Below are 21,319 nucleotides of genomic sequence, written 5' to 3'. Positions count from 1 at the left end.
GTATAAGGTTCCATCCTTGTAGGCTGACACCCTCTTCAGCGACTTGACGTACTAGAAACGAAGTGGAGAGAATGTACCCTGCCCCTTATGCTATGGGGTATGAGTGTTCATTTTAGGGTTGTGTGAAACCTACCTTTATGAATCCTGAAAGCACTTGAAACTCACCTAATTTATGTTTGAATGAATCTAGTAAGAGTTATCTCAGAGAAAGCTTTGGAACGCTTGTGCACAAAAACATCAATGGAAATCAAAGTAATGTGATTGTTAAAAATAAATGTGTGAATTGTTAAAAATAAATGTATAAATAAAGTGAACAATATAAAAAAACAATTCAAAATGGGAAGTAAAACCAGACACTTAAGCCAGCTCTTCAACTCATGTAAATTAGCATAACTCATAGATTCACAGAGTGTAGGTCATAAAGGGTCATTAGATTATATACACTGACCTTCTGTATAACACAGATAAAGAATTTCTTCCAGCTATTCTTGTATTGAGCCAAATGACTTGTGACTGACAAAAACCCATCTTTCAGAAAGGCATCCAGCCTTAATTAACTCCCCTGAAGTCAATGGTGCTACTTTGATTTACACCAGTTGAGAATCCTGCCCTTAACTTTTAGTCACTGACTTTTTATTAATGATAAAAAAAATTCAACAATATGACAATACAAACTACTTTAGGGAAAGTATTCAATGAGAGGTTGACAAATACAAAAGGTAAGAGAACACAACAGAATTGAAACATAGTTATGGATAGAGCCAGTTGAAAACATTTCAACAGAACAATTTTCTTTTGGAAAGTGTAGTTTTCTGAAATCTGAACTTTCCATGAGAATGTGTCAATTTCTAAAAAAGATTTCATGGGTGGAAAAGTCAAAATGCATTGTTTTGACTTTCTTGTTTTAAATTTGATAATTTTGAAATATTTTGCTTTGACTTTTATTTAATTATATATTATAAAGTTTTCATGTTACTGAAATGAAACATTTCAGAATTTCTGTTCCATAAGAAATTTCAACTTTTTGTTCCAATTTAGCCCAAAACCAAATGTCAAAATGTCTGAATACCATAGAATGGAAATTCCATTTTCTGAATAGTTCTAATTATGGATATATAGTAGAACCCCTGAGTTATAGTTGGCATAAATTGTTTTTTGTAAAAGATGTATCTATAGTTTTAATAGTTAATGCAACATCTTCCAAATGAAACTTACTTTACAGTAGCTTTGTAGAGATTTCAGATGAACAAAACATGACAGAAAGGTGTAAATGATGAAGAGTGTTATAAATCAAAGCATCAATAGAATACAATTCCATCCAATTACTGTGAAAAATCAGTTTTTTGAGAGTTATATGGCTGTGAATAAACTTCCACAACATGGAGCTATATGGCTTTTCTATTGTATTAGGCCTTAAAATATTAACCTTCATTATACCATTACACATATTTGCATAATAGAATCAATTAGTTAAATAGTTGTACCTGGAATATCTGAAGGACACATGCTCTTGAATTATCAGAATGTTAGTGATGTATTTGAAGGATAAATGCTGAATACCAGGCATTCCAAAGCTTCCGTGCTAAAGAATTTTATTATGGGTGAGGCTGAATGTCTCATTCTAGAGGGGCAGCATCATATAGTTGAGATTCTACCCAAAGGAAGAACATCTCAGAAACCTTGGAAAGAAGGGATTTGGCATGTGGGAAAATACCTAAGCAAATGCATACAATTATATTTTTAAATCAAAATATATCTTTTTTGACACGTTGGAAGTTTCCCAGGGAACACTAGCAGTTATGAGCAACTTGAAAAATCTCAAAGTACTCTCAATCATTTGTTTATATAGACTAATGACCATGTGGCTCAAGTATTGCAAATCTCTTCCAACGGGGGACTTCAGAAGGGCTTCTCTATGATTATCACCTGTAGTGTGTTCAAACTACAGCAACATCTTTACTCAATGGTCTGATCACCAGTGATCATACTTCAGTCATCTAATGTTTTGCAGTATTGTATTGATTTTGCACAGGCTCTATTGATTCTTAAGACCTGAACTATGTATGGTTTGATTATATTAGGTAAATTTCTGAGTCTCATCCTAATGGACATCAATTCAAATGTATCTGCTTGTAAGATTATCACTATCATACCTTATGTCAGTAGGTGGTCATACTTTTGTTGTAATGGGCCCTGTGTAACATGTCATTAGTTCATGGAGGATAGCTCTACTTAATGGTATTAATTAAGATGGTCAAGGATGTAACCCAATGCTTGGGCTGACTCTAAATCTCTGAGTATCAGAAGCCAGGAGAGGAAGAAAGGGCTGGATCTCTCCAAAATCACTGTGTTTCTGTACAATCTTCCTGAAGCTCTGGAACTGGCCGCTGTCAGAGACAGGATACTGGCCTAGATGGACTATGGGTCTGTCCCAGTACAGCCATTCTTATGTCCCCACTTTGTATAGATCCCAGCCCCATTCATCTCATTTTAAAATGGTACCTAAATATTTGTTTATTTTTTAATTTGTGTAATCACTGCTGGGCTTACTCAAACCTTTTCTCTTCTTCTTTTCCATGTGGACTTTCGTATTTGCTGATTTTAATTTAAAATTATGGGATTGATATATTATTATAATTGTAATGTGTTTTCACTGAACTACCATACAGCACATACAAGAGAAGAGTAATTTAGTGACTTGTTCAGGGTCACCCAGGAAGTCAATGGCTAAGCTAGAAAAAGAAGCCCAGAATCCTAACTCCTAGTACTGGACTACCACAGGCAGCAATAGATGCTGTGGTTAGTAATTTTTTTATATGGCTAAGCAAGTATTTAGATTGGGGCAAACATTTCAAACAGATGGATGCAGTTAGATGAAACTCATGGCCTCTTTCTGACTGAAAATATTTCTGAGAGGTATTAGGACACTAAAAATAATCTACAGAGTAAATATAGGTTAGTAAATGAGCTAAGTCTTTGTTTATGAGGAACTAATATGCATAACACAAAAGATAAAGGAGTGAGTAAAATTATTCATAAATTGTGCCTTGGGAAATGAGCATGTCCTTAAGTACACAAAATACTAGCTTATGTTGGCCATGTTCTGTAATTGCTGCACTAGTGTTTGCTGATCTTTCAGCAGCAGACAGAGCTGTAATATGCTTAATGCCAACATTGGCCTCTTGTGACAACTTTTAATTCTGAGCTGTTAAGTACAACCATTCCTTTTTCTTAAACTAAATAAATAAAAAGGGCAATGACAATATGGAGAGGCCAGAAATACATCCGTTCCAAAAGAAATGATAATTCTATTTTCAAAATCTGTTCCTAGTATGGAAAAAGTTCAGTTCTTTGAAGCAGGGACTGCAAAATCTAAACATTATGAGCCAACACTTTTGAATTTGGGCACCTAAATCCATATTTGGGCATCTAAATGGTCTGCTTTTAGAGGTGCAGGGCTGCCCAAAGGGGAGGGGGGCAAGTGGGGCAATTTGCCCCAGGCCCCGCAGGGGCCCCCATGAGAATATAGTATTCTATAGTATTGCAACTTTTTTTTATGGAAAGGGCCCCCAAAATTGCGAATCGCTGTTTGCTGCCCCGCCCTGACCTAGGGCTTGAACTTTAGAGACTGAGCTGTGTACTTAGCCTTGCCTAGTGAGGCGGCCTGGCTCCCGGCCGCACCTGAGAGGGCCGAGCCCCACACCGGACCGTCTACACTTGGCAAATACTGATTATTTTTTTAACCAATCTCTCTGTGATGGGGTGTGCATACCTCTCACTGGACAGGAAAGGGTTAATCCCACATTAGGGGTGAAGAAAGTCCCACCCCTCAGACCGTGCTGGGCATGCTCCAATTGCTGCAATAGAATAAAGGAAAGCAGCCCAGCTTAGTCTGGGCTGACTGCCAAGGAGGAAGGATGTTTGGTGGAGACTCCAGCCCAGGAGTCATTACAGTCCTTGCCTGTGGGAGCCAGAGATCCTGAGACCTGGACCAGAGACCTGTTGCCATTGGACTCCCAAGGAGCTACCTGCACCAAGGAGCCTGGAGACCCCAGTGCCTTATTGACTGCAGCTTCAGGAAGCCCAGTAGAAAGTGACCCAGGGAAGGTGAGTGAGTGATATCTCTCACCTGTGTAAGGTCAGTGTGTTGCAGCTGGATTCCCTGCTGATCCAGTGGCTGTTAGGGCCCTGGGTTGGGACCTGGTGGAGTTGGGTGGGCCAGGGTCCTCTACCCTGGCCACCACCCCCTCTGTCGATGGCCCCCAGATCTAGCCATTAGGCCAAACAGCCCTGCATGTGAGGGCTGTTGTATTGACTCTGGCCTCTAGGCCATACTGCCCCGTACCTGAGGGTTGCTATTATTGACTCTGGCTGCTAGGCCACGCTGCCCTGCACTCAAGGGCCCCTGTATTGACTCTGTCCATTAGGCCACGCAGCCCAGAAACCAAGGGCCACTGCTTTGATTCTGACCCTTGGACTTCATCATGGTGATGCCCAAGACAGTCTGGTAGACAGTAACCGCGGTGTCAGCACACCCACTATCCACTACCAAAGGAGATGGGGTGCATATACACCGTCACACTCTCCTTACACCGTCTACCACCACTCACAGTTTCATTCACTCTTTGCTCCATTCACTCTCCATGCCTCATCCCCTGCTTTTCCATCCCACCTCATCAGTCGCTCTCTGCACTGTTGTGCTTGCTTACTCATTCACCATTCTCTCTTTGCTATCATCTCCCCGCTTCTACCCATCCTCTCATTCTCCACTCCCTACTCACTACTCTCATTCTGTATGTCCTTCCCTCCCACCTTTGCTACCCTTGCTCCAAAAATGCACTCCCTCCACACTATTAAATGAACTATGGGTCTTCCATCATCTCCATCTCCAAGGGCTCTTTTCTGTGAGGTCACTGGATCTCACTCACTTCTCCTATCTCCTGGACCCCATACTTGTTTCTGTCTTCTCCTTAGAGTTTCCCCCAGGAGTCTCTCCCTTTCCTTCCAGTTACTACTTATCCTCCATGGCTCTTGGTCTGACATTTTTACACTCCCTCCCCACTCCTGAGGCTCCATTAGGACGTCCTTTCCTCCATTTAGAGCTTCCTCATTGTTTTCATTTTGTCATCTCAGCTTTCCCTTTTGGCCACAACAGCCTCCCACCTGATAGCCCTGCCTCATGCTCTCTCCTTTACAATCAGCATCTTGTCACAGTTCTCTTCTGCCCCAGCACACCCTCTGCCGCAAGCAATGTTAACACCCAGTGCCACCCACCCACAGTTCCCCCACTGCCCCCCACTGCCACCCACCCACAGTTCCCACACTCTTCTGACTGGAGGAACTCTGAAATATCATGCCCCTCTGCACTAGCTCTGTAGTTCCCAATCCTCCTTTAAGCATATCCCCTGTCACCTGGTCCCTTTAATTACCAAGCCCAGCATCACCTTTGCCCCCTCAGGATCTGCTGAGCATACAGGATACTGGCCACGTGGCTGCCTCAGCTCTGCCTTCTTCTCTGCTCCCTGTGGCTTCTATTTGTCTGGAGACATTGACAGCTAGAAGAGAAAGTTGCCAACTTGGAGAAAGACAGGGTGGGGACTAGTACTCACAAGAGAGGACAAAAAGAAGTAATAAAAAAAAACCTCTTCTGGCCAGAGGCAGAAAATACAGGATTTTTACAGGTAGGGAGGAAAAACCTGGGCTTGGTAAACTGGAACTCTGACTGGGGAGGCTATGAAAACTGAATGGGGATGAGGTAGAGCCTAGCACAATTCTAAAGACAGCCCTGCAGTGCGCTGTCAAGTACCATTGGCTTTGTGTTTAATGGAACCTGGACTTGGTGGCCCAAATTCCAACAATCTATCATTTGTTTTTGTTCCAGATCAGAACACAAAGTCAACATTTCAAAATTTTCTGAGGAATGGGAATGCTGGAAAATTTCAATTCAGATACTTTAAACAATTTTTTTTGGATACGGTCAAATTGTTTCATTTCAATAATGTCAAAACATTATAATATACATTATTAAATATAACATGCATCTATTATATTAAAATTAATATAATATAAAATTCAAAACAAAATTAAAATTAGAAAGTTAAAAATTCATTTTGATACTTTTCTATAAAAAAATTGTTTAAATGAACACATTTGCAGAAAACAAGCTGACTTCTATGAAGCTGCATTTTCCGACATTTTTTGTTCTGTTGAAAATATTTTGACCTGTTCTAATGTTTAACTCATTACAGACAGAGAGAGACCCCTTGCAGCATCAATAGTAGTTATAACTCAAGTAGGTTACTATTGATTAAGGAGTTGGAGAACCAGTGTATCCACACCCTGTATGGAGAGAACTCTGCTCAAATGCTTATACTATATTCACTCTGTATATTTTCTTCTGGGAAGAATTAATGGAGGCAGAAAGTCTGCAAACATTTAAATGGATAGATGAGATTATTGAAGAAATTCCTATACTACAAATGCAGCTTTTAGGGAAAAAATATTTACAGTGCTTAGGAGCACTACTGAGTAATCCAAACCACATTTTAAAATGATGCACATGATATAAAGCTATATCCTTGTTTAACTGTGTGTATTAACAGGAAGGGCACTCATTGTCTTAGGGACTGATAATGAAAGACGCTTTTTAGCTCTGCTCATTGGTTAAAACCTATTTCCTGGCGGTAGTGTCTGGACATCATTATATTTTAAGCACATGGCATAATCTATATAATGTGTCGTACTAAAATATGTTAAAAGAGCATTAAGCTTGCAAATTTAAGTGCTCAAAGGTCAAACTGAATTAGAAAAATCAGGCTCAGGCTGACTGCAAGCTTAGAAAATGTTGGCCCAAATGGTAAAAGTTTGGCAAAACTACAAGGATCTCAAAAGAGGGGCTTATAGTGGAAAGTGTTGGCAATCATAATTATAAAATGCATTACCAGCTCTACCCACAAGACTCAGGCACAACTCCTTCCTGAGCTCTCCTTCAGGAAGGAAAGCGCCACATTATCCTCTTCAAAGATCCATGCCTAGCTTGCATAATGTAGCGCAGAAATGGGCTGTTTACATCTGAAACAGATTTTGTCTAGAGCTTAAGTCTGGGATCAGAGCTGAATCAAGGCTAAGTTTTGATTTGATTCAATCATGCAGAAACCTTGTGAGCTACCCTCATGAGGTTTTGGCCACATCTAAACAGAAACCAGATCTCTTCCAAATTTAGCTCTGATCTGGAACCACATCCATAGGGATTTCAATCTGGGAATTGAAATCTGAATTCCCTTATCAAATGCAAAGTTATTCAGAGTCAAGGCTCTCTTTTTTGATCAAAAAAACCATTTTTTTTCAAATGCTGATATAATCTGTATGACTAAACAGAAACATGGAAAGGGTGGGTAACTAAATATTTGAATATCCTGGCCAGAGAGCTCTTATTATGTAAATGTCCCATTGGTATTGTACTCCAAAGGTTTCTGAGAATTTTTTCTGTGTTCAGCATTAATAAGTGGTTAGAACACAAAATTTCCCAACATCATATGGGGATATATCTCAGGCCAGAAGAATGCAGCCTCAGCGAGTGATATGTATTATGTCCCAGGGTATAAAATTAGATCACTGTACCCTGTTTCATTAAACTTGATGTCCAGTCAACAACCATTGCTTTTCTTAGACTACCTACAGCTTCTATCTTCCACCTGAAAGACATCAGAATTTAAACAAGAATATTTAATGAGCTGAACACAGTAGCTCTTAAATATTAGTAGGTTCAACTTTTACTTTCTAGCAACTGGTCCCTTTTACTTATTTTGATTTTTTTTAAAGTAAACACCATTATGATTCTTGTTGCTGTGTGTTGGCTTTAATAAAATAGTGTATTTAGCACTGGTATCTGAAGATGGTCAGATTAGACACAGTCTCAGATCCTTCAGTAAATTAATACAAAGCAAATCTTTAGCTCAGCCAGGGTCACTGAATTTTGAGCAGTTCTAGTGTGCTTTTAATGCAGTGCCCTGAAAGAACAATATTGCTTTGTGACAGCATGTCCTTCCTCCTCTCCTTTTTGCTATTTGGTCCAGTTCTTTAGCAAAAGAACAAGTATTTGTTAGGGAAGTGTTTATAAAACATTGATGGCACATAAATGATCTTACTCCCATTAGCACAGTTCAAAGTAAAATAAATTAGGGATTTGGATGACACTTTTACATGAGAAGCGTCTTCTTCCTTCAATTTATCAAAGCGCACCAACAATGCTTCCCTTCTTATTTTTATTTTCACACACACACACGCACACACACACACACACACACACACACACACACACACACACACACACACACACAGTTGTCCCTGAATTCCTGTAACTTTGGGACAGTGTTTCAAGTGGTCAGTGTCACTTCAGGATCTACCTGAGGAATTTTCCCCATCCTTGTTTTGTGAAATGTTGTTTTACTTTTTTACGTGAGCCTTCATGGGAAAGTCCACACAGAAGTCAGAACCCGAGACAGCTAAGGATTAGTGTAACTGCTCAGAAAAGGAAATACTGGAATGACTAGCAGCATGTTTAGTAGAGTCCTGTAATGTAGGTAAACCTTGGAAGAGGAACTTTGTAGAACAGATCCAGGAAGAAGGCTGTTTTCATGGTCAGAGTCTGATATAGGGATTTGCTGTAGATGCTGCATGTTCAAAGCAGGATCTTTGAGTCTTTCTAGCTAAAATGAAGTCATTGGTATTTTTGGTGTTGCAAACATCCTCCTCAAACACTCAAAGTCTACTAAGGACCGTTGCACTAGCCAGAGTGCCCATGGTTGATGGCGTTGCACCAGGCATCATGTTTTGCTAGACTTATTCATTTACACTACTAAATATTTTTTATCTTTGTCTTCAGTAAACTATCTTCTTGGGGGACAACAAAACTAATATTGCCAATTTATTCACTGTCCCACATGCTTGAGGAGCAACAGCTTTTCTATCCATATGACATTTTTGAAGATCATAAAATATGATTTTTAAATGAAATCATATGAAGAAAGTCTTGTAGGTTGTGGCTAGTAATTTCAGAACCAGGTGTAATTTCTCGAGGATAATAACTAGATTCAAGAAAAGACTTAGTGCCTAAATACCACTTTAAGCAACTGCATCCCAGAATTAGGCTGCACCGGGATTCACAAAATCTGCCACTGAACCCTGTTGGTGCATAAACTTTCATGGCATCTAAATTTTGCAGTAAAAGTTCCATAAGTGCCTGTGTTTCTGCCTCTGGGCATGCATACAGCAGCCCCACACTAGGTATCTGGATACCTAAGCTCCAGTGGAATGTACAAACCAGAGAAAGATAGCAATTCCTCCACCGAGCTCGCCGCTCAGAGCCTGCTTACCAGACCTGCCCCCTCCCGTCCCCGGCAGGTTAGCTCACAGCATTTGGTGTGTGGGGGAATGATGATGACAGTGAACCTGAACAGGATCGGGGTTTAGCACACACCTATGGCCTTGGCATCTCCCGTTGACTAGCATAGGTGGAGAGCCACGTAGCATGCTGGCTTTTGTGAATCACATTCCAAGATGCCGATATCTCCCCATTCGATGCATAGGGAGCTTAGGCACCAAACTCAGGCTTCGTATAAACCAGTGATTTTCTAGGCACCTAAAAGTTATATATGGTGATGCTCAGTGTTGCCACACCTAAGTTCCTTTGTGAATCTAGCCCTAAAAGTACAGCAGGTGCAGGAAGAAACTATATCTTGAGAAATGTCTTTCATCAGTCAGCTAATGATGGCTATTTTGAAGGGCAATCAGTGTAAACTTTATCTGTTTATAAAATAAAAGCACCTCAGTACTTTTACGTGGGTCAGAGCAATCGAGCTGTACACATTAGCCCAGGGATCAGCAACCTTTGGCTTGCGGCCCGCCAAGGTAAGCATCCTGGTGGTCCGGGCCAGTTTGTTTACCTGCTGCATCTGCAGGTTTGGCCGATCGCGGCTCCCACTGGCTGCAGTTCGCCACTCCAGGCCAATGGGGGCTGCGGGAAGTGGCACAGACCGAGGGATGTGCTGGGCACAGCTTCCCGTAGCCCCCATTGGCCTGGAGCGGCGAACCATGGCCAGTGGGAGCTGCAATCAGCTGAACCCGTGGACGTGGCAGGTAAACAAACCAGCCTGGCCTGCCAGGGTGCTTACCCTGGTGGGCTGCATGCCAAAGGTTGCTGATCCCTGCATTAGCCTATGTATATATATGATCCTATTACTGTAACCCTCAACGTTCCTCCCCATCTTATTTTTTTGTTATGCACACATCTTGCCATTTATTACACATCTTGCCATTAATTAGATTGTAAGTCTTCCACAACAAGGACCACATGTTCTCATTCATTTGTACATGCATAGCACAATGGGTGCTATCATAATACATAATATTAAACACTATATACATGGAAAAAAGCCATAGATGTTGATGCTGTCTTGCTGTGCTCTGAAGATATGTCCACAGATAACAAAGCTAAAAAAAAAAAAGAGTCAACTACAATGGGTCAATGCTGAAGCATTTATGATTTTCACCATGGGACATTACTGGATAAATGCTGACTAAACTGTGGAGGAACCAGTTTGCTTTGTTATATAAATAAAGTATATATGAATGCTGTAAATGGTAAGCATAAAAATGGAACCCATCTCAAATGCAATTCCATGGAACTCCACTGACTTCAGTGGGTTTGTGCCCATTTACTCTCAGGCTAAATTAGGTACCTCTATAAAGGCATGGGCCAGTTTTTCAGAAAACCCATAATATCGACAATTCTGTGGAGCTGTGTTATTAAATAATAGCATTTCCTGATTAACACCCCCCCCCACAACTGTCTCTGTGCACCTCACTTTCCCTTGGTGCTTAATACAGAATTGTTGTGCACCCTGACATGTTTTTCTGGTTTCTCTTTATATCTGGAACTCCCTATTCTTGTGTTCATGGAATCATCAGCCCTTCATTTATATCCACCACTCAAACATACTTCTAACCACAGATTATATTCATATTAATCATATAGAATTATATGCATTTTAAAAATACTAGCACTGCCTTGAGACTATCTTCTGGTAATTAGTCCAACCTACATAATCTACATAATCCGGATGATAAACCCCTTGGGGAAGGCATTGTAGCTTTCACTATTTTAAACAGTGTTGAGCACACAGATGGTGACCAATCAATAGTACCGGGTAAATGTGGATCATACATTATTTTCACTGCTTACTTTATTCACTGGAAACAATAATCTCAGCTGGAGGGAACTGTGGATTGATTCTGGAGGGAATTGATAGGGTTGGATCCTTCATTTACTCTGAGTTGACCTACAGGTTGTTCTTGCTCAATTGATTTCAGTTGGAAAGGGAACAGGGGTGACAAGAAATGTGGGTGGGGAGATTGATTTGAAATAAGGAAAGCACAGAACAATATAATACACAAAGCAGGGGGAAAAGATCAGTGACCAGTTGAACCATAATGGAAAAAAAGGAAAATAATATTAAAAATAAATGACAATTGGAAATGAAAAACAAAGTGAAAAATAATCCAAAAGAGAAAGGAGAGTACTGAACAGCTAAATGTCATCATTAACATTCACATGGGAACTGATAAATAATTAGCAGTCTGTTGAAAAATCCCTTATTGTAATCCACAGAGTTTTCAGCTTCATTATTTGGGAAAAATTAGTCTGACCATCCTCTCTAAGAAATTTTTAAATGATCTAGCATCACTAAGGCAAAATTCTCTTCTAATAATGCACATGGCATTGTTCAATAAAGTTATTTTGTTGTTCCATTCAAGTTATTAACATGAGTGGGAGACCAGTACCCATAAAAGACAGAAGAATGATGAGAAATTGACAGTGCTGAAACAAGGGCAAATAATTTGCAAATAATTCTTTAGTGAAAATTATAGTTTAAAGATATCTTGTTCTTCCATTTAAAAACATTTTATTTAATTTTAATATTGCTGGCTTTTTTTAAACTCTTGACATTTAAAATAACTACTTGTAATTGTATCTTAACAGATTTTGTCTGCAAATTCCCCTTACTAGAGATAATCAAATATTAATAAAATAATTTATATGGGGAATTTTGTGAGCTTCTTCAAAGAAAACATTTAAATTTCATTCTACAGTATTCACTCAGCTTTACCCCCTGCAGTTTTGGCATCCAGTCCTGGGAGATTTCCTACCATACAACTTCATTTATTGAGTTGTTTTTCTGAATTCTAACCCTTTCCTTTCACACTCACACTTAGCAATTGTTTTCATAAAGATTTTCCTTCAGTAGCCAGAAGAGTGGAATGTGCTACAGTGTGCTCCATCCAAGAATACAGTCAATGAATGGATCTATTGGTTGGCCTGGAATTTTGTACGAGTAACTCAGTTGGAATTCTTCCCTTGCATCCATCACAAAGCATTCAGTAAGAACTCCAAGATATCTGCGTAATGCACTGCTGTCATTCAGCCAGCTCAGTTTATGACAATGACATTTCAAAACCAAAATAAGAAGACTCAAAAATCCATTTATAATGTTCTGATTTGTCAAAAACATTGTTAGGTTTGTACAGTACACACCAGATATCTTGTTACTTATCTGCTCCAAAGCATGTCTGCAATTTTGTCACTAAAAAGTGACCATATTATTACTGCAATGCAATGGAACTTATATGAGTTTGGGGAATTTGTTTGTAAACACATAGAAATCTCAAGGGATATTACAATGCTAGTGTCTCTTGAAAATCCATGGGTTAGCGAGAGAAAGAAAAAGAAGTTTACTATTAAACCTACATAAATGCAAGATACCATTCTTGCTTGGGAGGAAATTAACTGTATGAAACAGCAGAAATTCAACTATTTGAAATTAACATTCTTCCATCATGGGTGAGTGGCTGACCTTTAATGTGCAGATTCCCTATGATCCATATGGATCTATGCACTGAAGGGCAATTAGCACATATATCACTTGGCTCTTCTCTGATCCTACTGTCTTCTCTTCTGTCCTGGAAAGCATAGCCCCTTCAAGCCTTCACTAATGCATCTTCACTCTGATTCCCCAAAGAAGTTTCCATAGCAGAGAATGGGATGCAGCACGAGTTAATACCACATCAGGTTGTACAAACCTGACCCAGTCTCCCCAACAAGGTTGGAAGTGGAAAAATTGGAAGTACCCAACCTCTCCTTTGTCTACTCCCACCACTGTACTACTTCCTGTCTGTAGCCTCTTTATCCATAGAGCCCAAGCTTTATGGATACAGCATACAGGAGCTTCCACGGGGCCAGGTTTGGGGTAGGATGCACCCATGGTATTATTCCTGTCTCCATTGGTGCAGGTTCTTCTCCAGAAACAGGTAAATAGGGGAGCAAGGGCTCTGAGAATTAATTATAGCTGTCTAACAATATTAAAATAAAGGATATAAAGTCCTTAATCAAAACTCCCATTAAAACCTTTGGGTTTTGACTAAGAGTGATAGGACTGGGGCTATTATTATTATTATTAATTATTAGTAGTAGTAGTACTTAGTCTCAACGTGCTCTAAAGATATCAACTATTTAATCCTCCCAGAATTCCTCTGAGCTAGTTAATCATTATTTTCTTCATTTTTGAAGATAGAGGTAAAGTGTACAAAAAGAGTCAGAGTCAAGAGTTGGGATTAGATCATGCTTTTCTAATGGGAACTGCGTGATTCTGAGTTTGGTACAGTTTAAACACAGGATTCAGAGGGTTGGTGCAGTTGCCACATTTCCCTGTATGCAGAAACTTCTGAGATACTATGGGAAATTCACTTACAGCTTGATTGAAAGCCCACTGACGTCAGTGGAAGGCTTTGGATGAGGCCTTTACTGTACAATGAGCATGGGACTTCCACTTAACATAACTAAGGAAGAAAGGAATGTATTTCCCTCCCAAATTCTAAGCATGAATTAATTCCCCAAATTTCTTTATTTCAGACTAGAATAATCAGAGATGAGAATTTTGCTGTTACCAGTTTTGAAAGATTTTTTATTCTGACTGGGGTTTTGCCTTGTTTTGTTAATTACTTTCTGAAGGAGAACTTTCTCTGAGACAAAGTCCTGACTGAATATTTGCAAGAGGTAACTCTTTTTTTTAAAAAAAAATCAAATTTCAATATACTATTTCAGTCCAGAAAGAAGGCATAAAATAGTACCATTTGTTTCATGTTCCACCAGACTCTACCTCTAGAACAGAGTTTCCTTCAGTAAAGGAAGCCAACACAGCCCATTCACAAATTCTTTACATTTCTTGTGAAAGAATTACCGTTTCTAATTTCTAATGACTTTTGAAAAGCAGGTCAGATGCACTATCTTCAGTGCTAGTTTTCTAATCTTGCCTGTAGTAAGCTAATTACCCATCAGAGCCGAGAGTATTCAGCACTAGGACCTTTCCCAGGCTCTAGGCTGCACTCTTTCAATGTACACTGCCAGTCTATCAGCTGTTAGCTGGGCCTTGAACAACAGCTGCCAGCAACTGCAAACATCCGGCCTCTACTGAGAGGCATAAAGAGCCAATTGATAGGAACAAACTTCAGGATGCCTAGGGATGCCTGCACAATTACAATTTAATTCTTTCAGTTTTAATAGTCTTAATAGAAAGAGAGAGAGTGAAAAGAAAAAAAAGGAGCTGATGTTATGATAAGCAGACCTGTGATGCGCTGATATTACTTTCTTGGTTGCCTCAAGACAAGTGCAATGATTTTCTAAATGTTATTGATTTTTACTTGTATTTAATCCTTTCTGACCTTCATTTCCTAATTGTCTGCTCTTGCAAGCAAATTTCTGCAGTACCCTGATAAGCTTCTTAGCAAAATGTCAGTTGACTCTAAAAGGGAGCTGATTTGTTTCCTTGTCACAGGAGTGCTAAACCAGTTATTCTGCCTCAAAGCCATCAGGTGATAGGGTAGATAGATGTGTTAGCCTTTCATTACTGGGACCCGATGCTGCTTCCAAACTGACCCTATTGCCTGTACGACTATTAGTAATGTAGGAAATAAGTTTGTGATACAGCCTAAGAGTTTAAGTAAATAGCATTGCTTTCTATGGAGAGCTCTTGGCAGAGGTTAATAGCACCAGGTCCGGTACTGAAAATAGAGTTTTTCAGTGAAATATTTCTATTGCTAATCTCATTAAAAAAGAAAACCTGTTAATGTATTGCTCCCAGATATCACAAAATGATCACCTTGTAGCTAATTGGTAGTAATTGTGATAACCTGGCTCCTGCTAGAGCGAATGTGGAATTGAAAGAAGTATGTTCTAACTGAATAGAAACAGATGAAATCAACATTTAGTTAAAGTTACATTAGCAATTTAAACTGACAAAAACAAGGGAATTAAAACTTTAGGGTCCTTTATTCCAATAGTTGTAGGAACTAGAAGACAGGCACCAAAGTATAACTAATAGTGGAATGTCGCCCTTAACTCTGATTTTCCTGGCAGTTGGTTGTCTGAATCACAACTTTAACATCCCTTAGATGCTCTTTTTTTAGGTGAATCCCCTTACAGGATTTTTTTAAATAATACTTTTAATCTCTTACATGAACCTGTAAATACATATTGTTTGGGTATTTTTAGAAAGTTTTCCAGATTTCGAATATGCTGTAGTTTCATTTGCGCTAAGAGACAAATCCAGCCACCTATTCCTTAGCGACAAGGGGACTCTTAACAGCCAACCCAGTTCTGTTCCACTGTTTGGGGGGTTGGGAATGGGGTGCTGCACACAGCTCCCTGCCTGATGCAGAAACCTGTTCTGCCTAAGCTACCTGCATGGGAGCAACAGGGGGTTAGAAGGAAGAGCATGTGTAGGCCAGGAGCCCTTTCTCTCTACAGGTAGGGGACATAAGGGCCCACAGAGATAACTTCAGCCCTTGGGCTGCAGTAGCCTCCTTGAAATGGATCTTTCTCTCCCTTACCCCAAAAAGTGCTTTGCCCAGCATCCTGCCAAGCCTTTTAGGCTGGGATCTGGATTTGCTCTTTAATAGATGTTAAGTGGCCTGTTTTTTCAAAGGTGCTGAGTGCTGTCAGCTCTCATTGACTTCCGAAAATCAGGCCACTTTATGTAGGTGCCTAACTGTTAGCCTCCATTACTGCAGGAGAACTTGGAAAGCTAAGGCTCCAGGATTGTATCTGCTCCTTATGGGTCTCCTCAGTCAGATATGCTTAATTTGCTGCAAGCTCAACCTGGCTTCCAAGATTCCAGATGTGGTTTCTGTGCTTTATTCATTAGCACCAACAATAAAGATTTTATAAGCAGAGTTTAGCTGGTCATTTTGCTGATGATCCACAAGGAATCAAAAAGCACATGAGTCCTGAGCCTGCAGTCCTTGTCATTGAAACAGCCATTGTCAATGGAAGTTTTGCCCATGCAAGGACTTCAGGAACAGGCCATAATTATTACGCTTTATTGTTATGATCACAAAGCCCAGACAAGAATCTTGATACTTTTCATTATGTTGGAATTTATATTTGGATTTCCAAACCAGATGGTATCATCTAATGGTAGGGTGACCAGACAGCAAATGTGAAAAATCGGGATGGGGGTGGAGAGTAATAGGAGCCTATACAAGAAAAGGACCCAAAAATCGGGACTGTCTCTATAAAATTGGGACATCTGATCACCCTATCTAATGATTACCACTGGAATCTCTGGTTATTTATTCTGTACAGTATGGTTTTCTATGGTCTAATTGACTTGATTTTCTGAAGTCAATGGGAGCTTTAGAGGCTCAGCCTCTTTGAAAAACAGACCAATTTGGGACCAAATTATGATCTCCTCACTGACACTGGTAAGTTATATGAATGGTTCCATTTGCCTTAGTGAGCCAAATTCCTATAACTGCTGACCATTGTTAGAAAGGGGTTCAAATCTGCCTCCAAATGTAGTTTTATATATTTCTTTGAAATTGTTTACTATCTGTATAAATTGTAGAATAGATGAGTGAGTGAGCAAAGTTTATAGTGAAATGACTGAATTAAATTTAACCAAAAACACTGTGAGGAGGCTATCCAAACATATAGGAAGATGTGATTTCTGTACCAAACAGTGTCTGTGTTTAGATTCTTACAATGGCACCCATCACTGTGGTATCTGAGTTTGTAATAGAAAAAGACAAACAGATAGAGGATAGGGAAATGGGAGACCAGCAGAACAATCAGGGTGATGATAGCAGGAGCAGGTCATTCACAGACTTTGAGGTCAGAAGATCATTTAGTCTGACATTTGGCCACAGAATTAGAATCCAGGAGCCCTGACTCACAGACCTGGTGCTGTAAACACTCTAGACTCCCTTTTCTTCCTAGAGCCAGGGATAGAAACATAGGGAAAGGGAGTGTTTTAATATTGGTTTATATATTTGTTTTATGTATTTATTAAAACTTAGTGTTAGGAGCTTTTTGGAATGGAGTTGAAATGTGAGAGAGGAAGGGATTGTTGGAATAAAACAAAGAAGTGGATAAAGGCAAAGGAAGAGAAATAGGAGAATGAGATTGAGGAATTGAAGATTTTTTGTGTTAGGAGAGGGTGGGATGAAGGGAGACCAACAGCCAATGGCAATAAAACTTACAAGAAGTTTCAGAACTGAGTCAATGAAAATGCCAGGAGGTGTGAAGGCTCTTCCCAGATGTTGATGCTATTCTCCAAGCAGATGGTTACCCTAGCAAGTCCCTCTTTGTCTAGACATGACATGAGTAAGCAGGAAGTCTCTGACTTATTCCCTGCACCCACAGTTTTAACTGGGACTAGCTGTTCTGGGAAAGGATCTCCAAGTATCTGGTGATTTCCACAGTCTGTCTCCTATGAGCTTATGCCAGCTACTGTTCTCCATATGACCCCTAACATTGTGCTGCCTTCTGCTAACTCACAAACCTGGGAGAACCTGACTTTTTTTTCTATGGATTTACTATAGCTGTGCACTGTTAACATTTCTATCCCAATCTTTTGTGAATACTTCATCATTTTGGTCATTTGCTATGAGTTTTAAAGGCCTGTGTCTAACATAGGGCACGGTACAAATTATTAAAGGGCTTATCCCCAATATGACCTGTATTGCTAGGATGTTAGCTTTTGAACCTGATACACGAAGGGTCACTGCATTGAAGCACTTAGTCACCATGCTGATGGAGATTAACAACTTTTACTGAAATCCCTTACTGTTTAGATAGCAGTGCAAAGTTATTGTTAAGACACGCAGAAATGCATTTGGATCAAATGGAGCCACATATATTTTGTAAATATACAGGAAGAAAGCTGCAGCTTTTTTTAAATGTAGGTTGTTACTTCAGCCTGACCCATTAAGTTTTCTAAACTGAGGCTTGTGGTATTTGGCATCAATTCTTCCGTTCTTTTGATAAGTACCTAAACAGGATGTCCTTGCAAATTAAATGAAAAACAGTCCTGGAAGATTTCCTCCCTCAGGAATAAGTATTAAGACTGGCAGATGGCTTAAGTGGAAATACACAGGAATGCACTTTAGCCAGTCCTTGAAAATTGTTCCAGCAGATATTACTAGGTAGATTCATGAAGCCCTGTCAGGCATCCTTCTGCATTGAGTCAATTTTTAATGATCCCAAGCTTGAAATAGTTTTAATTTATTTTATCCAAATTGTTGCAAAACAACCAGAATCTAAGAAGCAAAATGTAAAAATAACCTAAAGTAATAATATTCTCAGATTATTTTGTACCACAGGAATGGTGTTTCTTGGGGCTGAAGCTTGTGGATATACCCTAGCTAGTAATCATCTCAGAAAACCTGAATACAAGCTCTCTAAATCTTTGGACTGCATCTGCAGTTAAGTGCATATCCACGTGTATGCGCAGTCACACATGTATGCACTATACATACATACTTTGTATGTGCAGATGTGAGATAGCCATAAACAGTACAGACATGATGTAGATTCATTTATTTATGCACCTTTGACTATCTTACCTGATCTCTACCTGCAAATCTTTTCCCCATGAGACTTCTACTAAAATTATTAGGTATAGAAATGCTGTTTTAGAGCTGCTTTAAATTTATTAGTTTAACATTTTCTTCCCCTCTGAGTCCTGCACAGTTGGACTAATGGGGTGAACTTCCAGCTATGTTGCAGTCAATGAGAGAATTTTGTCATTGCATTCATGGTAACTAAGGGCCCTGCCTTTACAGGTAGAGGGAAGGGGTGTAGTCATAGAATCATAGAATCATAGAATCTCAGGGTTGGAAGGGACCTCAGGAGGTCATCTAGTCCAACCCCCTGCTCAAAGCAGGACCAAACCCAACTAAATCATCCCAGCCAGGGCTTTGTCAAGCCTGACCTTAAAAACCTCTAAGGAAGGAGATTCCACTACCTCCCTAGGTAACCCATTCCAGTTCTTCACCACCCTACTACTGAAAAAGTTTTTCCTAATATCCAACCTAAACCTCCCCCTCTGCAACTTGAGACCATTACTCCTTGTTCTGTCATCTTCTACCACTGAGAACAGTCTAGATCCATCCTCTTTGGAACCCCCTTTCAGGTAGTTGAAAGCAGCTATCAAATCCCCCCTCATTCTTCTCTTCTGCAGGCTGAACAATCCCAGTTCCCTCAGCCTCTCCTCATAGTCCTTCCAGTGCAGCACAGAGCATGGCTCTGGTACCTCCAGGATGGAACTACACTTCATAAAGCTACACTCTGGCAACTCTACCTTGTAATTTTCTGAACTTCATGGATGTCTACACTGCAGCTGTGAGGTGTGATTCCCATCACAGGTAGACAGACTCGCAAGGGCTCAGCCTAAGCAAGTGCATTAAAAACAGTGGTGTGGACTTTGCGGTATGGTTCTGGCTTGGGCTAGCCCCCCAGCTCAGATCCAGGAGATCAGGTGGGCTTGGACACAGGTGGCTGGTAGGAGCAGTTTGTCTGGCAAGGCTGCTGATTGGCTGCAGGGGCCTCTTTCCTGTCAGTTGTAATTAGTGGGAGGCAGGAAGGATTGCAGCTGAAAGGGGGGCATATTTGCTCCGTGAGGTAACCAGCCTGAGTAGTAGTATCCCCTGCTACCAATTGCCAGGGACAGAATGGAAGGTGGGGGATTTAAAATGGAGACCAGGAGTGTGTGTTTCCTGTGTGGTGACCAATTCCCTTTTTCTGAGGTGATGTGAGGAGGAAACTTCAGGTCTCATCCCACCCCTTGCTCTGCAGCAGTGCTTCTGACTGGAAGAACAGAGCAATGTGACACATCAAACTCTAAATGGGTGGCGTCGGCAAGAATGGCCTTGGCTCTGCTCTACAGGATGGGAAGGATACTTACCTGGTAGGAGCAGGCAAAACGAATGGAGTGGGAGAAAGAGTGCATGTGCGGTGGGGGCATTTCTGCAGAGCTTTGGCACTATTGAATTTAGCCCTATGTCACTGGTGGAGGGAAAAAAAAGTAACTTAGTCAACTAGAAATAATCAAAAGTCTGTTTAAAATTTGAAAATGTACATTTTTTCCTAACAATGTGAGCTTAATTTTACTCACAGTAGTTTATATAAAACTATATGTGAGCATCATGCAGCTGGAATAAAGATCCTGATTTAAAGTTTTTGCTGCCGCCAGCAAGAACTTTAACTCTCTTGAAGTTTACAACACATTTGGTTTTTCTATCCCAGCCTCATAAACTGGCATAAATACATTACCACAACTGCAATCCAATAAAGAAGGTAAGATGGACCATACTATGATGTAGATGTGAAATGGAATCTTAATAAATTTTAAAAAAGTCTTTGCTCAGACTAGAAAAGGAGACTTGGGTGGAGGGAAGTGTATTTTGGAGCACACAGAGTTCTATAAAAGGACAGTTCTTTCACTTGCTGGAATAGTGAACTGAGAACAGGATGGCTAAGTCTAAACAGCTGAATTGTTAAGCAAACTTATTTCATTAGGTGGGTGTATGTGTTTTCCAAAGGAAGCTCAGGTTTATTTTAACTATAAAATCAATTCAATTGTAACAAAAGAAGCTCTTAATAGCATTCACTCTTAGGATTTTTCCTGGTCAATAATATCCTCACTACTCTACATCAGCAAGAGCAGCATGTAGGGTGGAAAGGAAATTAGATTGTTTGTGCAGGGGGACATTTGTTGGTGTAGGGTAAAATCCCTTAAGGAATGCTACCTGATTTACCAGCACAAAAAACAATGGATTCTCTCTCTCCAGCCACATCACACCACAGACTCAATCTTTTTATTTTTTGTGCCCAAGAGACCCTTTGCAGTCCTAAAATCACATAGTACTGCAATATGTATAATGACTTTTCTTTATAGTTCTCAGATGTAGAGAGAAGATCAAGTTG

General features: G+C 40.0%; 1 long non-coding RNA gene across 1 annotated transcript in view; it reads left to right on the top strand.

Moving 5' to 3' along the window:
- Positions 1-20,269, top strand: part of LOC123366974 — a 52,930-nt gene extending 32,661 nt beyond the window's left edge. The window contains exon 5 of the long non-coding RNA XR_006578244.1: positions 19,575-20,269. This is a non-coding gene — a long non-coding RNA (uncharacterized LOC123366974). The remainder of the gene's footprint in view (positions 1-19,574) is intronic.
- The last annotated feature ends 1,050 nt before the right edge of the window (positions 20,270-21,319 follow it).

The sequence above is a fragment of the Mauremys mutica genome, chromosome 1 (assembly GCF_020497125.1).
Source record: "Mauremys mutica isolate MM-2020 ecotype Southern chromosome 1, ASM2049712v1, whole genome shotgun sequence".
NCBI classification, from domain to species: domain Eukaryota; kingdom Metazoa; phylum Chordata; order Testudines; family Geoemydidae; genus Mauremys; species Mauremys mutica.
The sequence above is the reverse complement of the archived record's forward strand: the minus strand, read 5'-3'. Positions and strand labels throughout refer to the sequence as shown.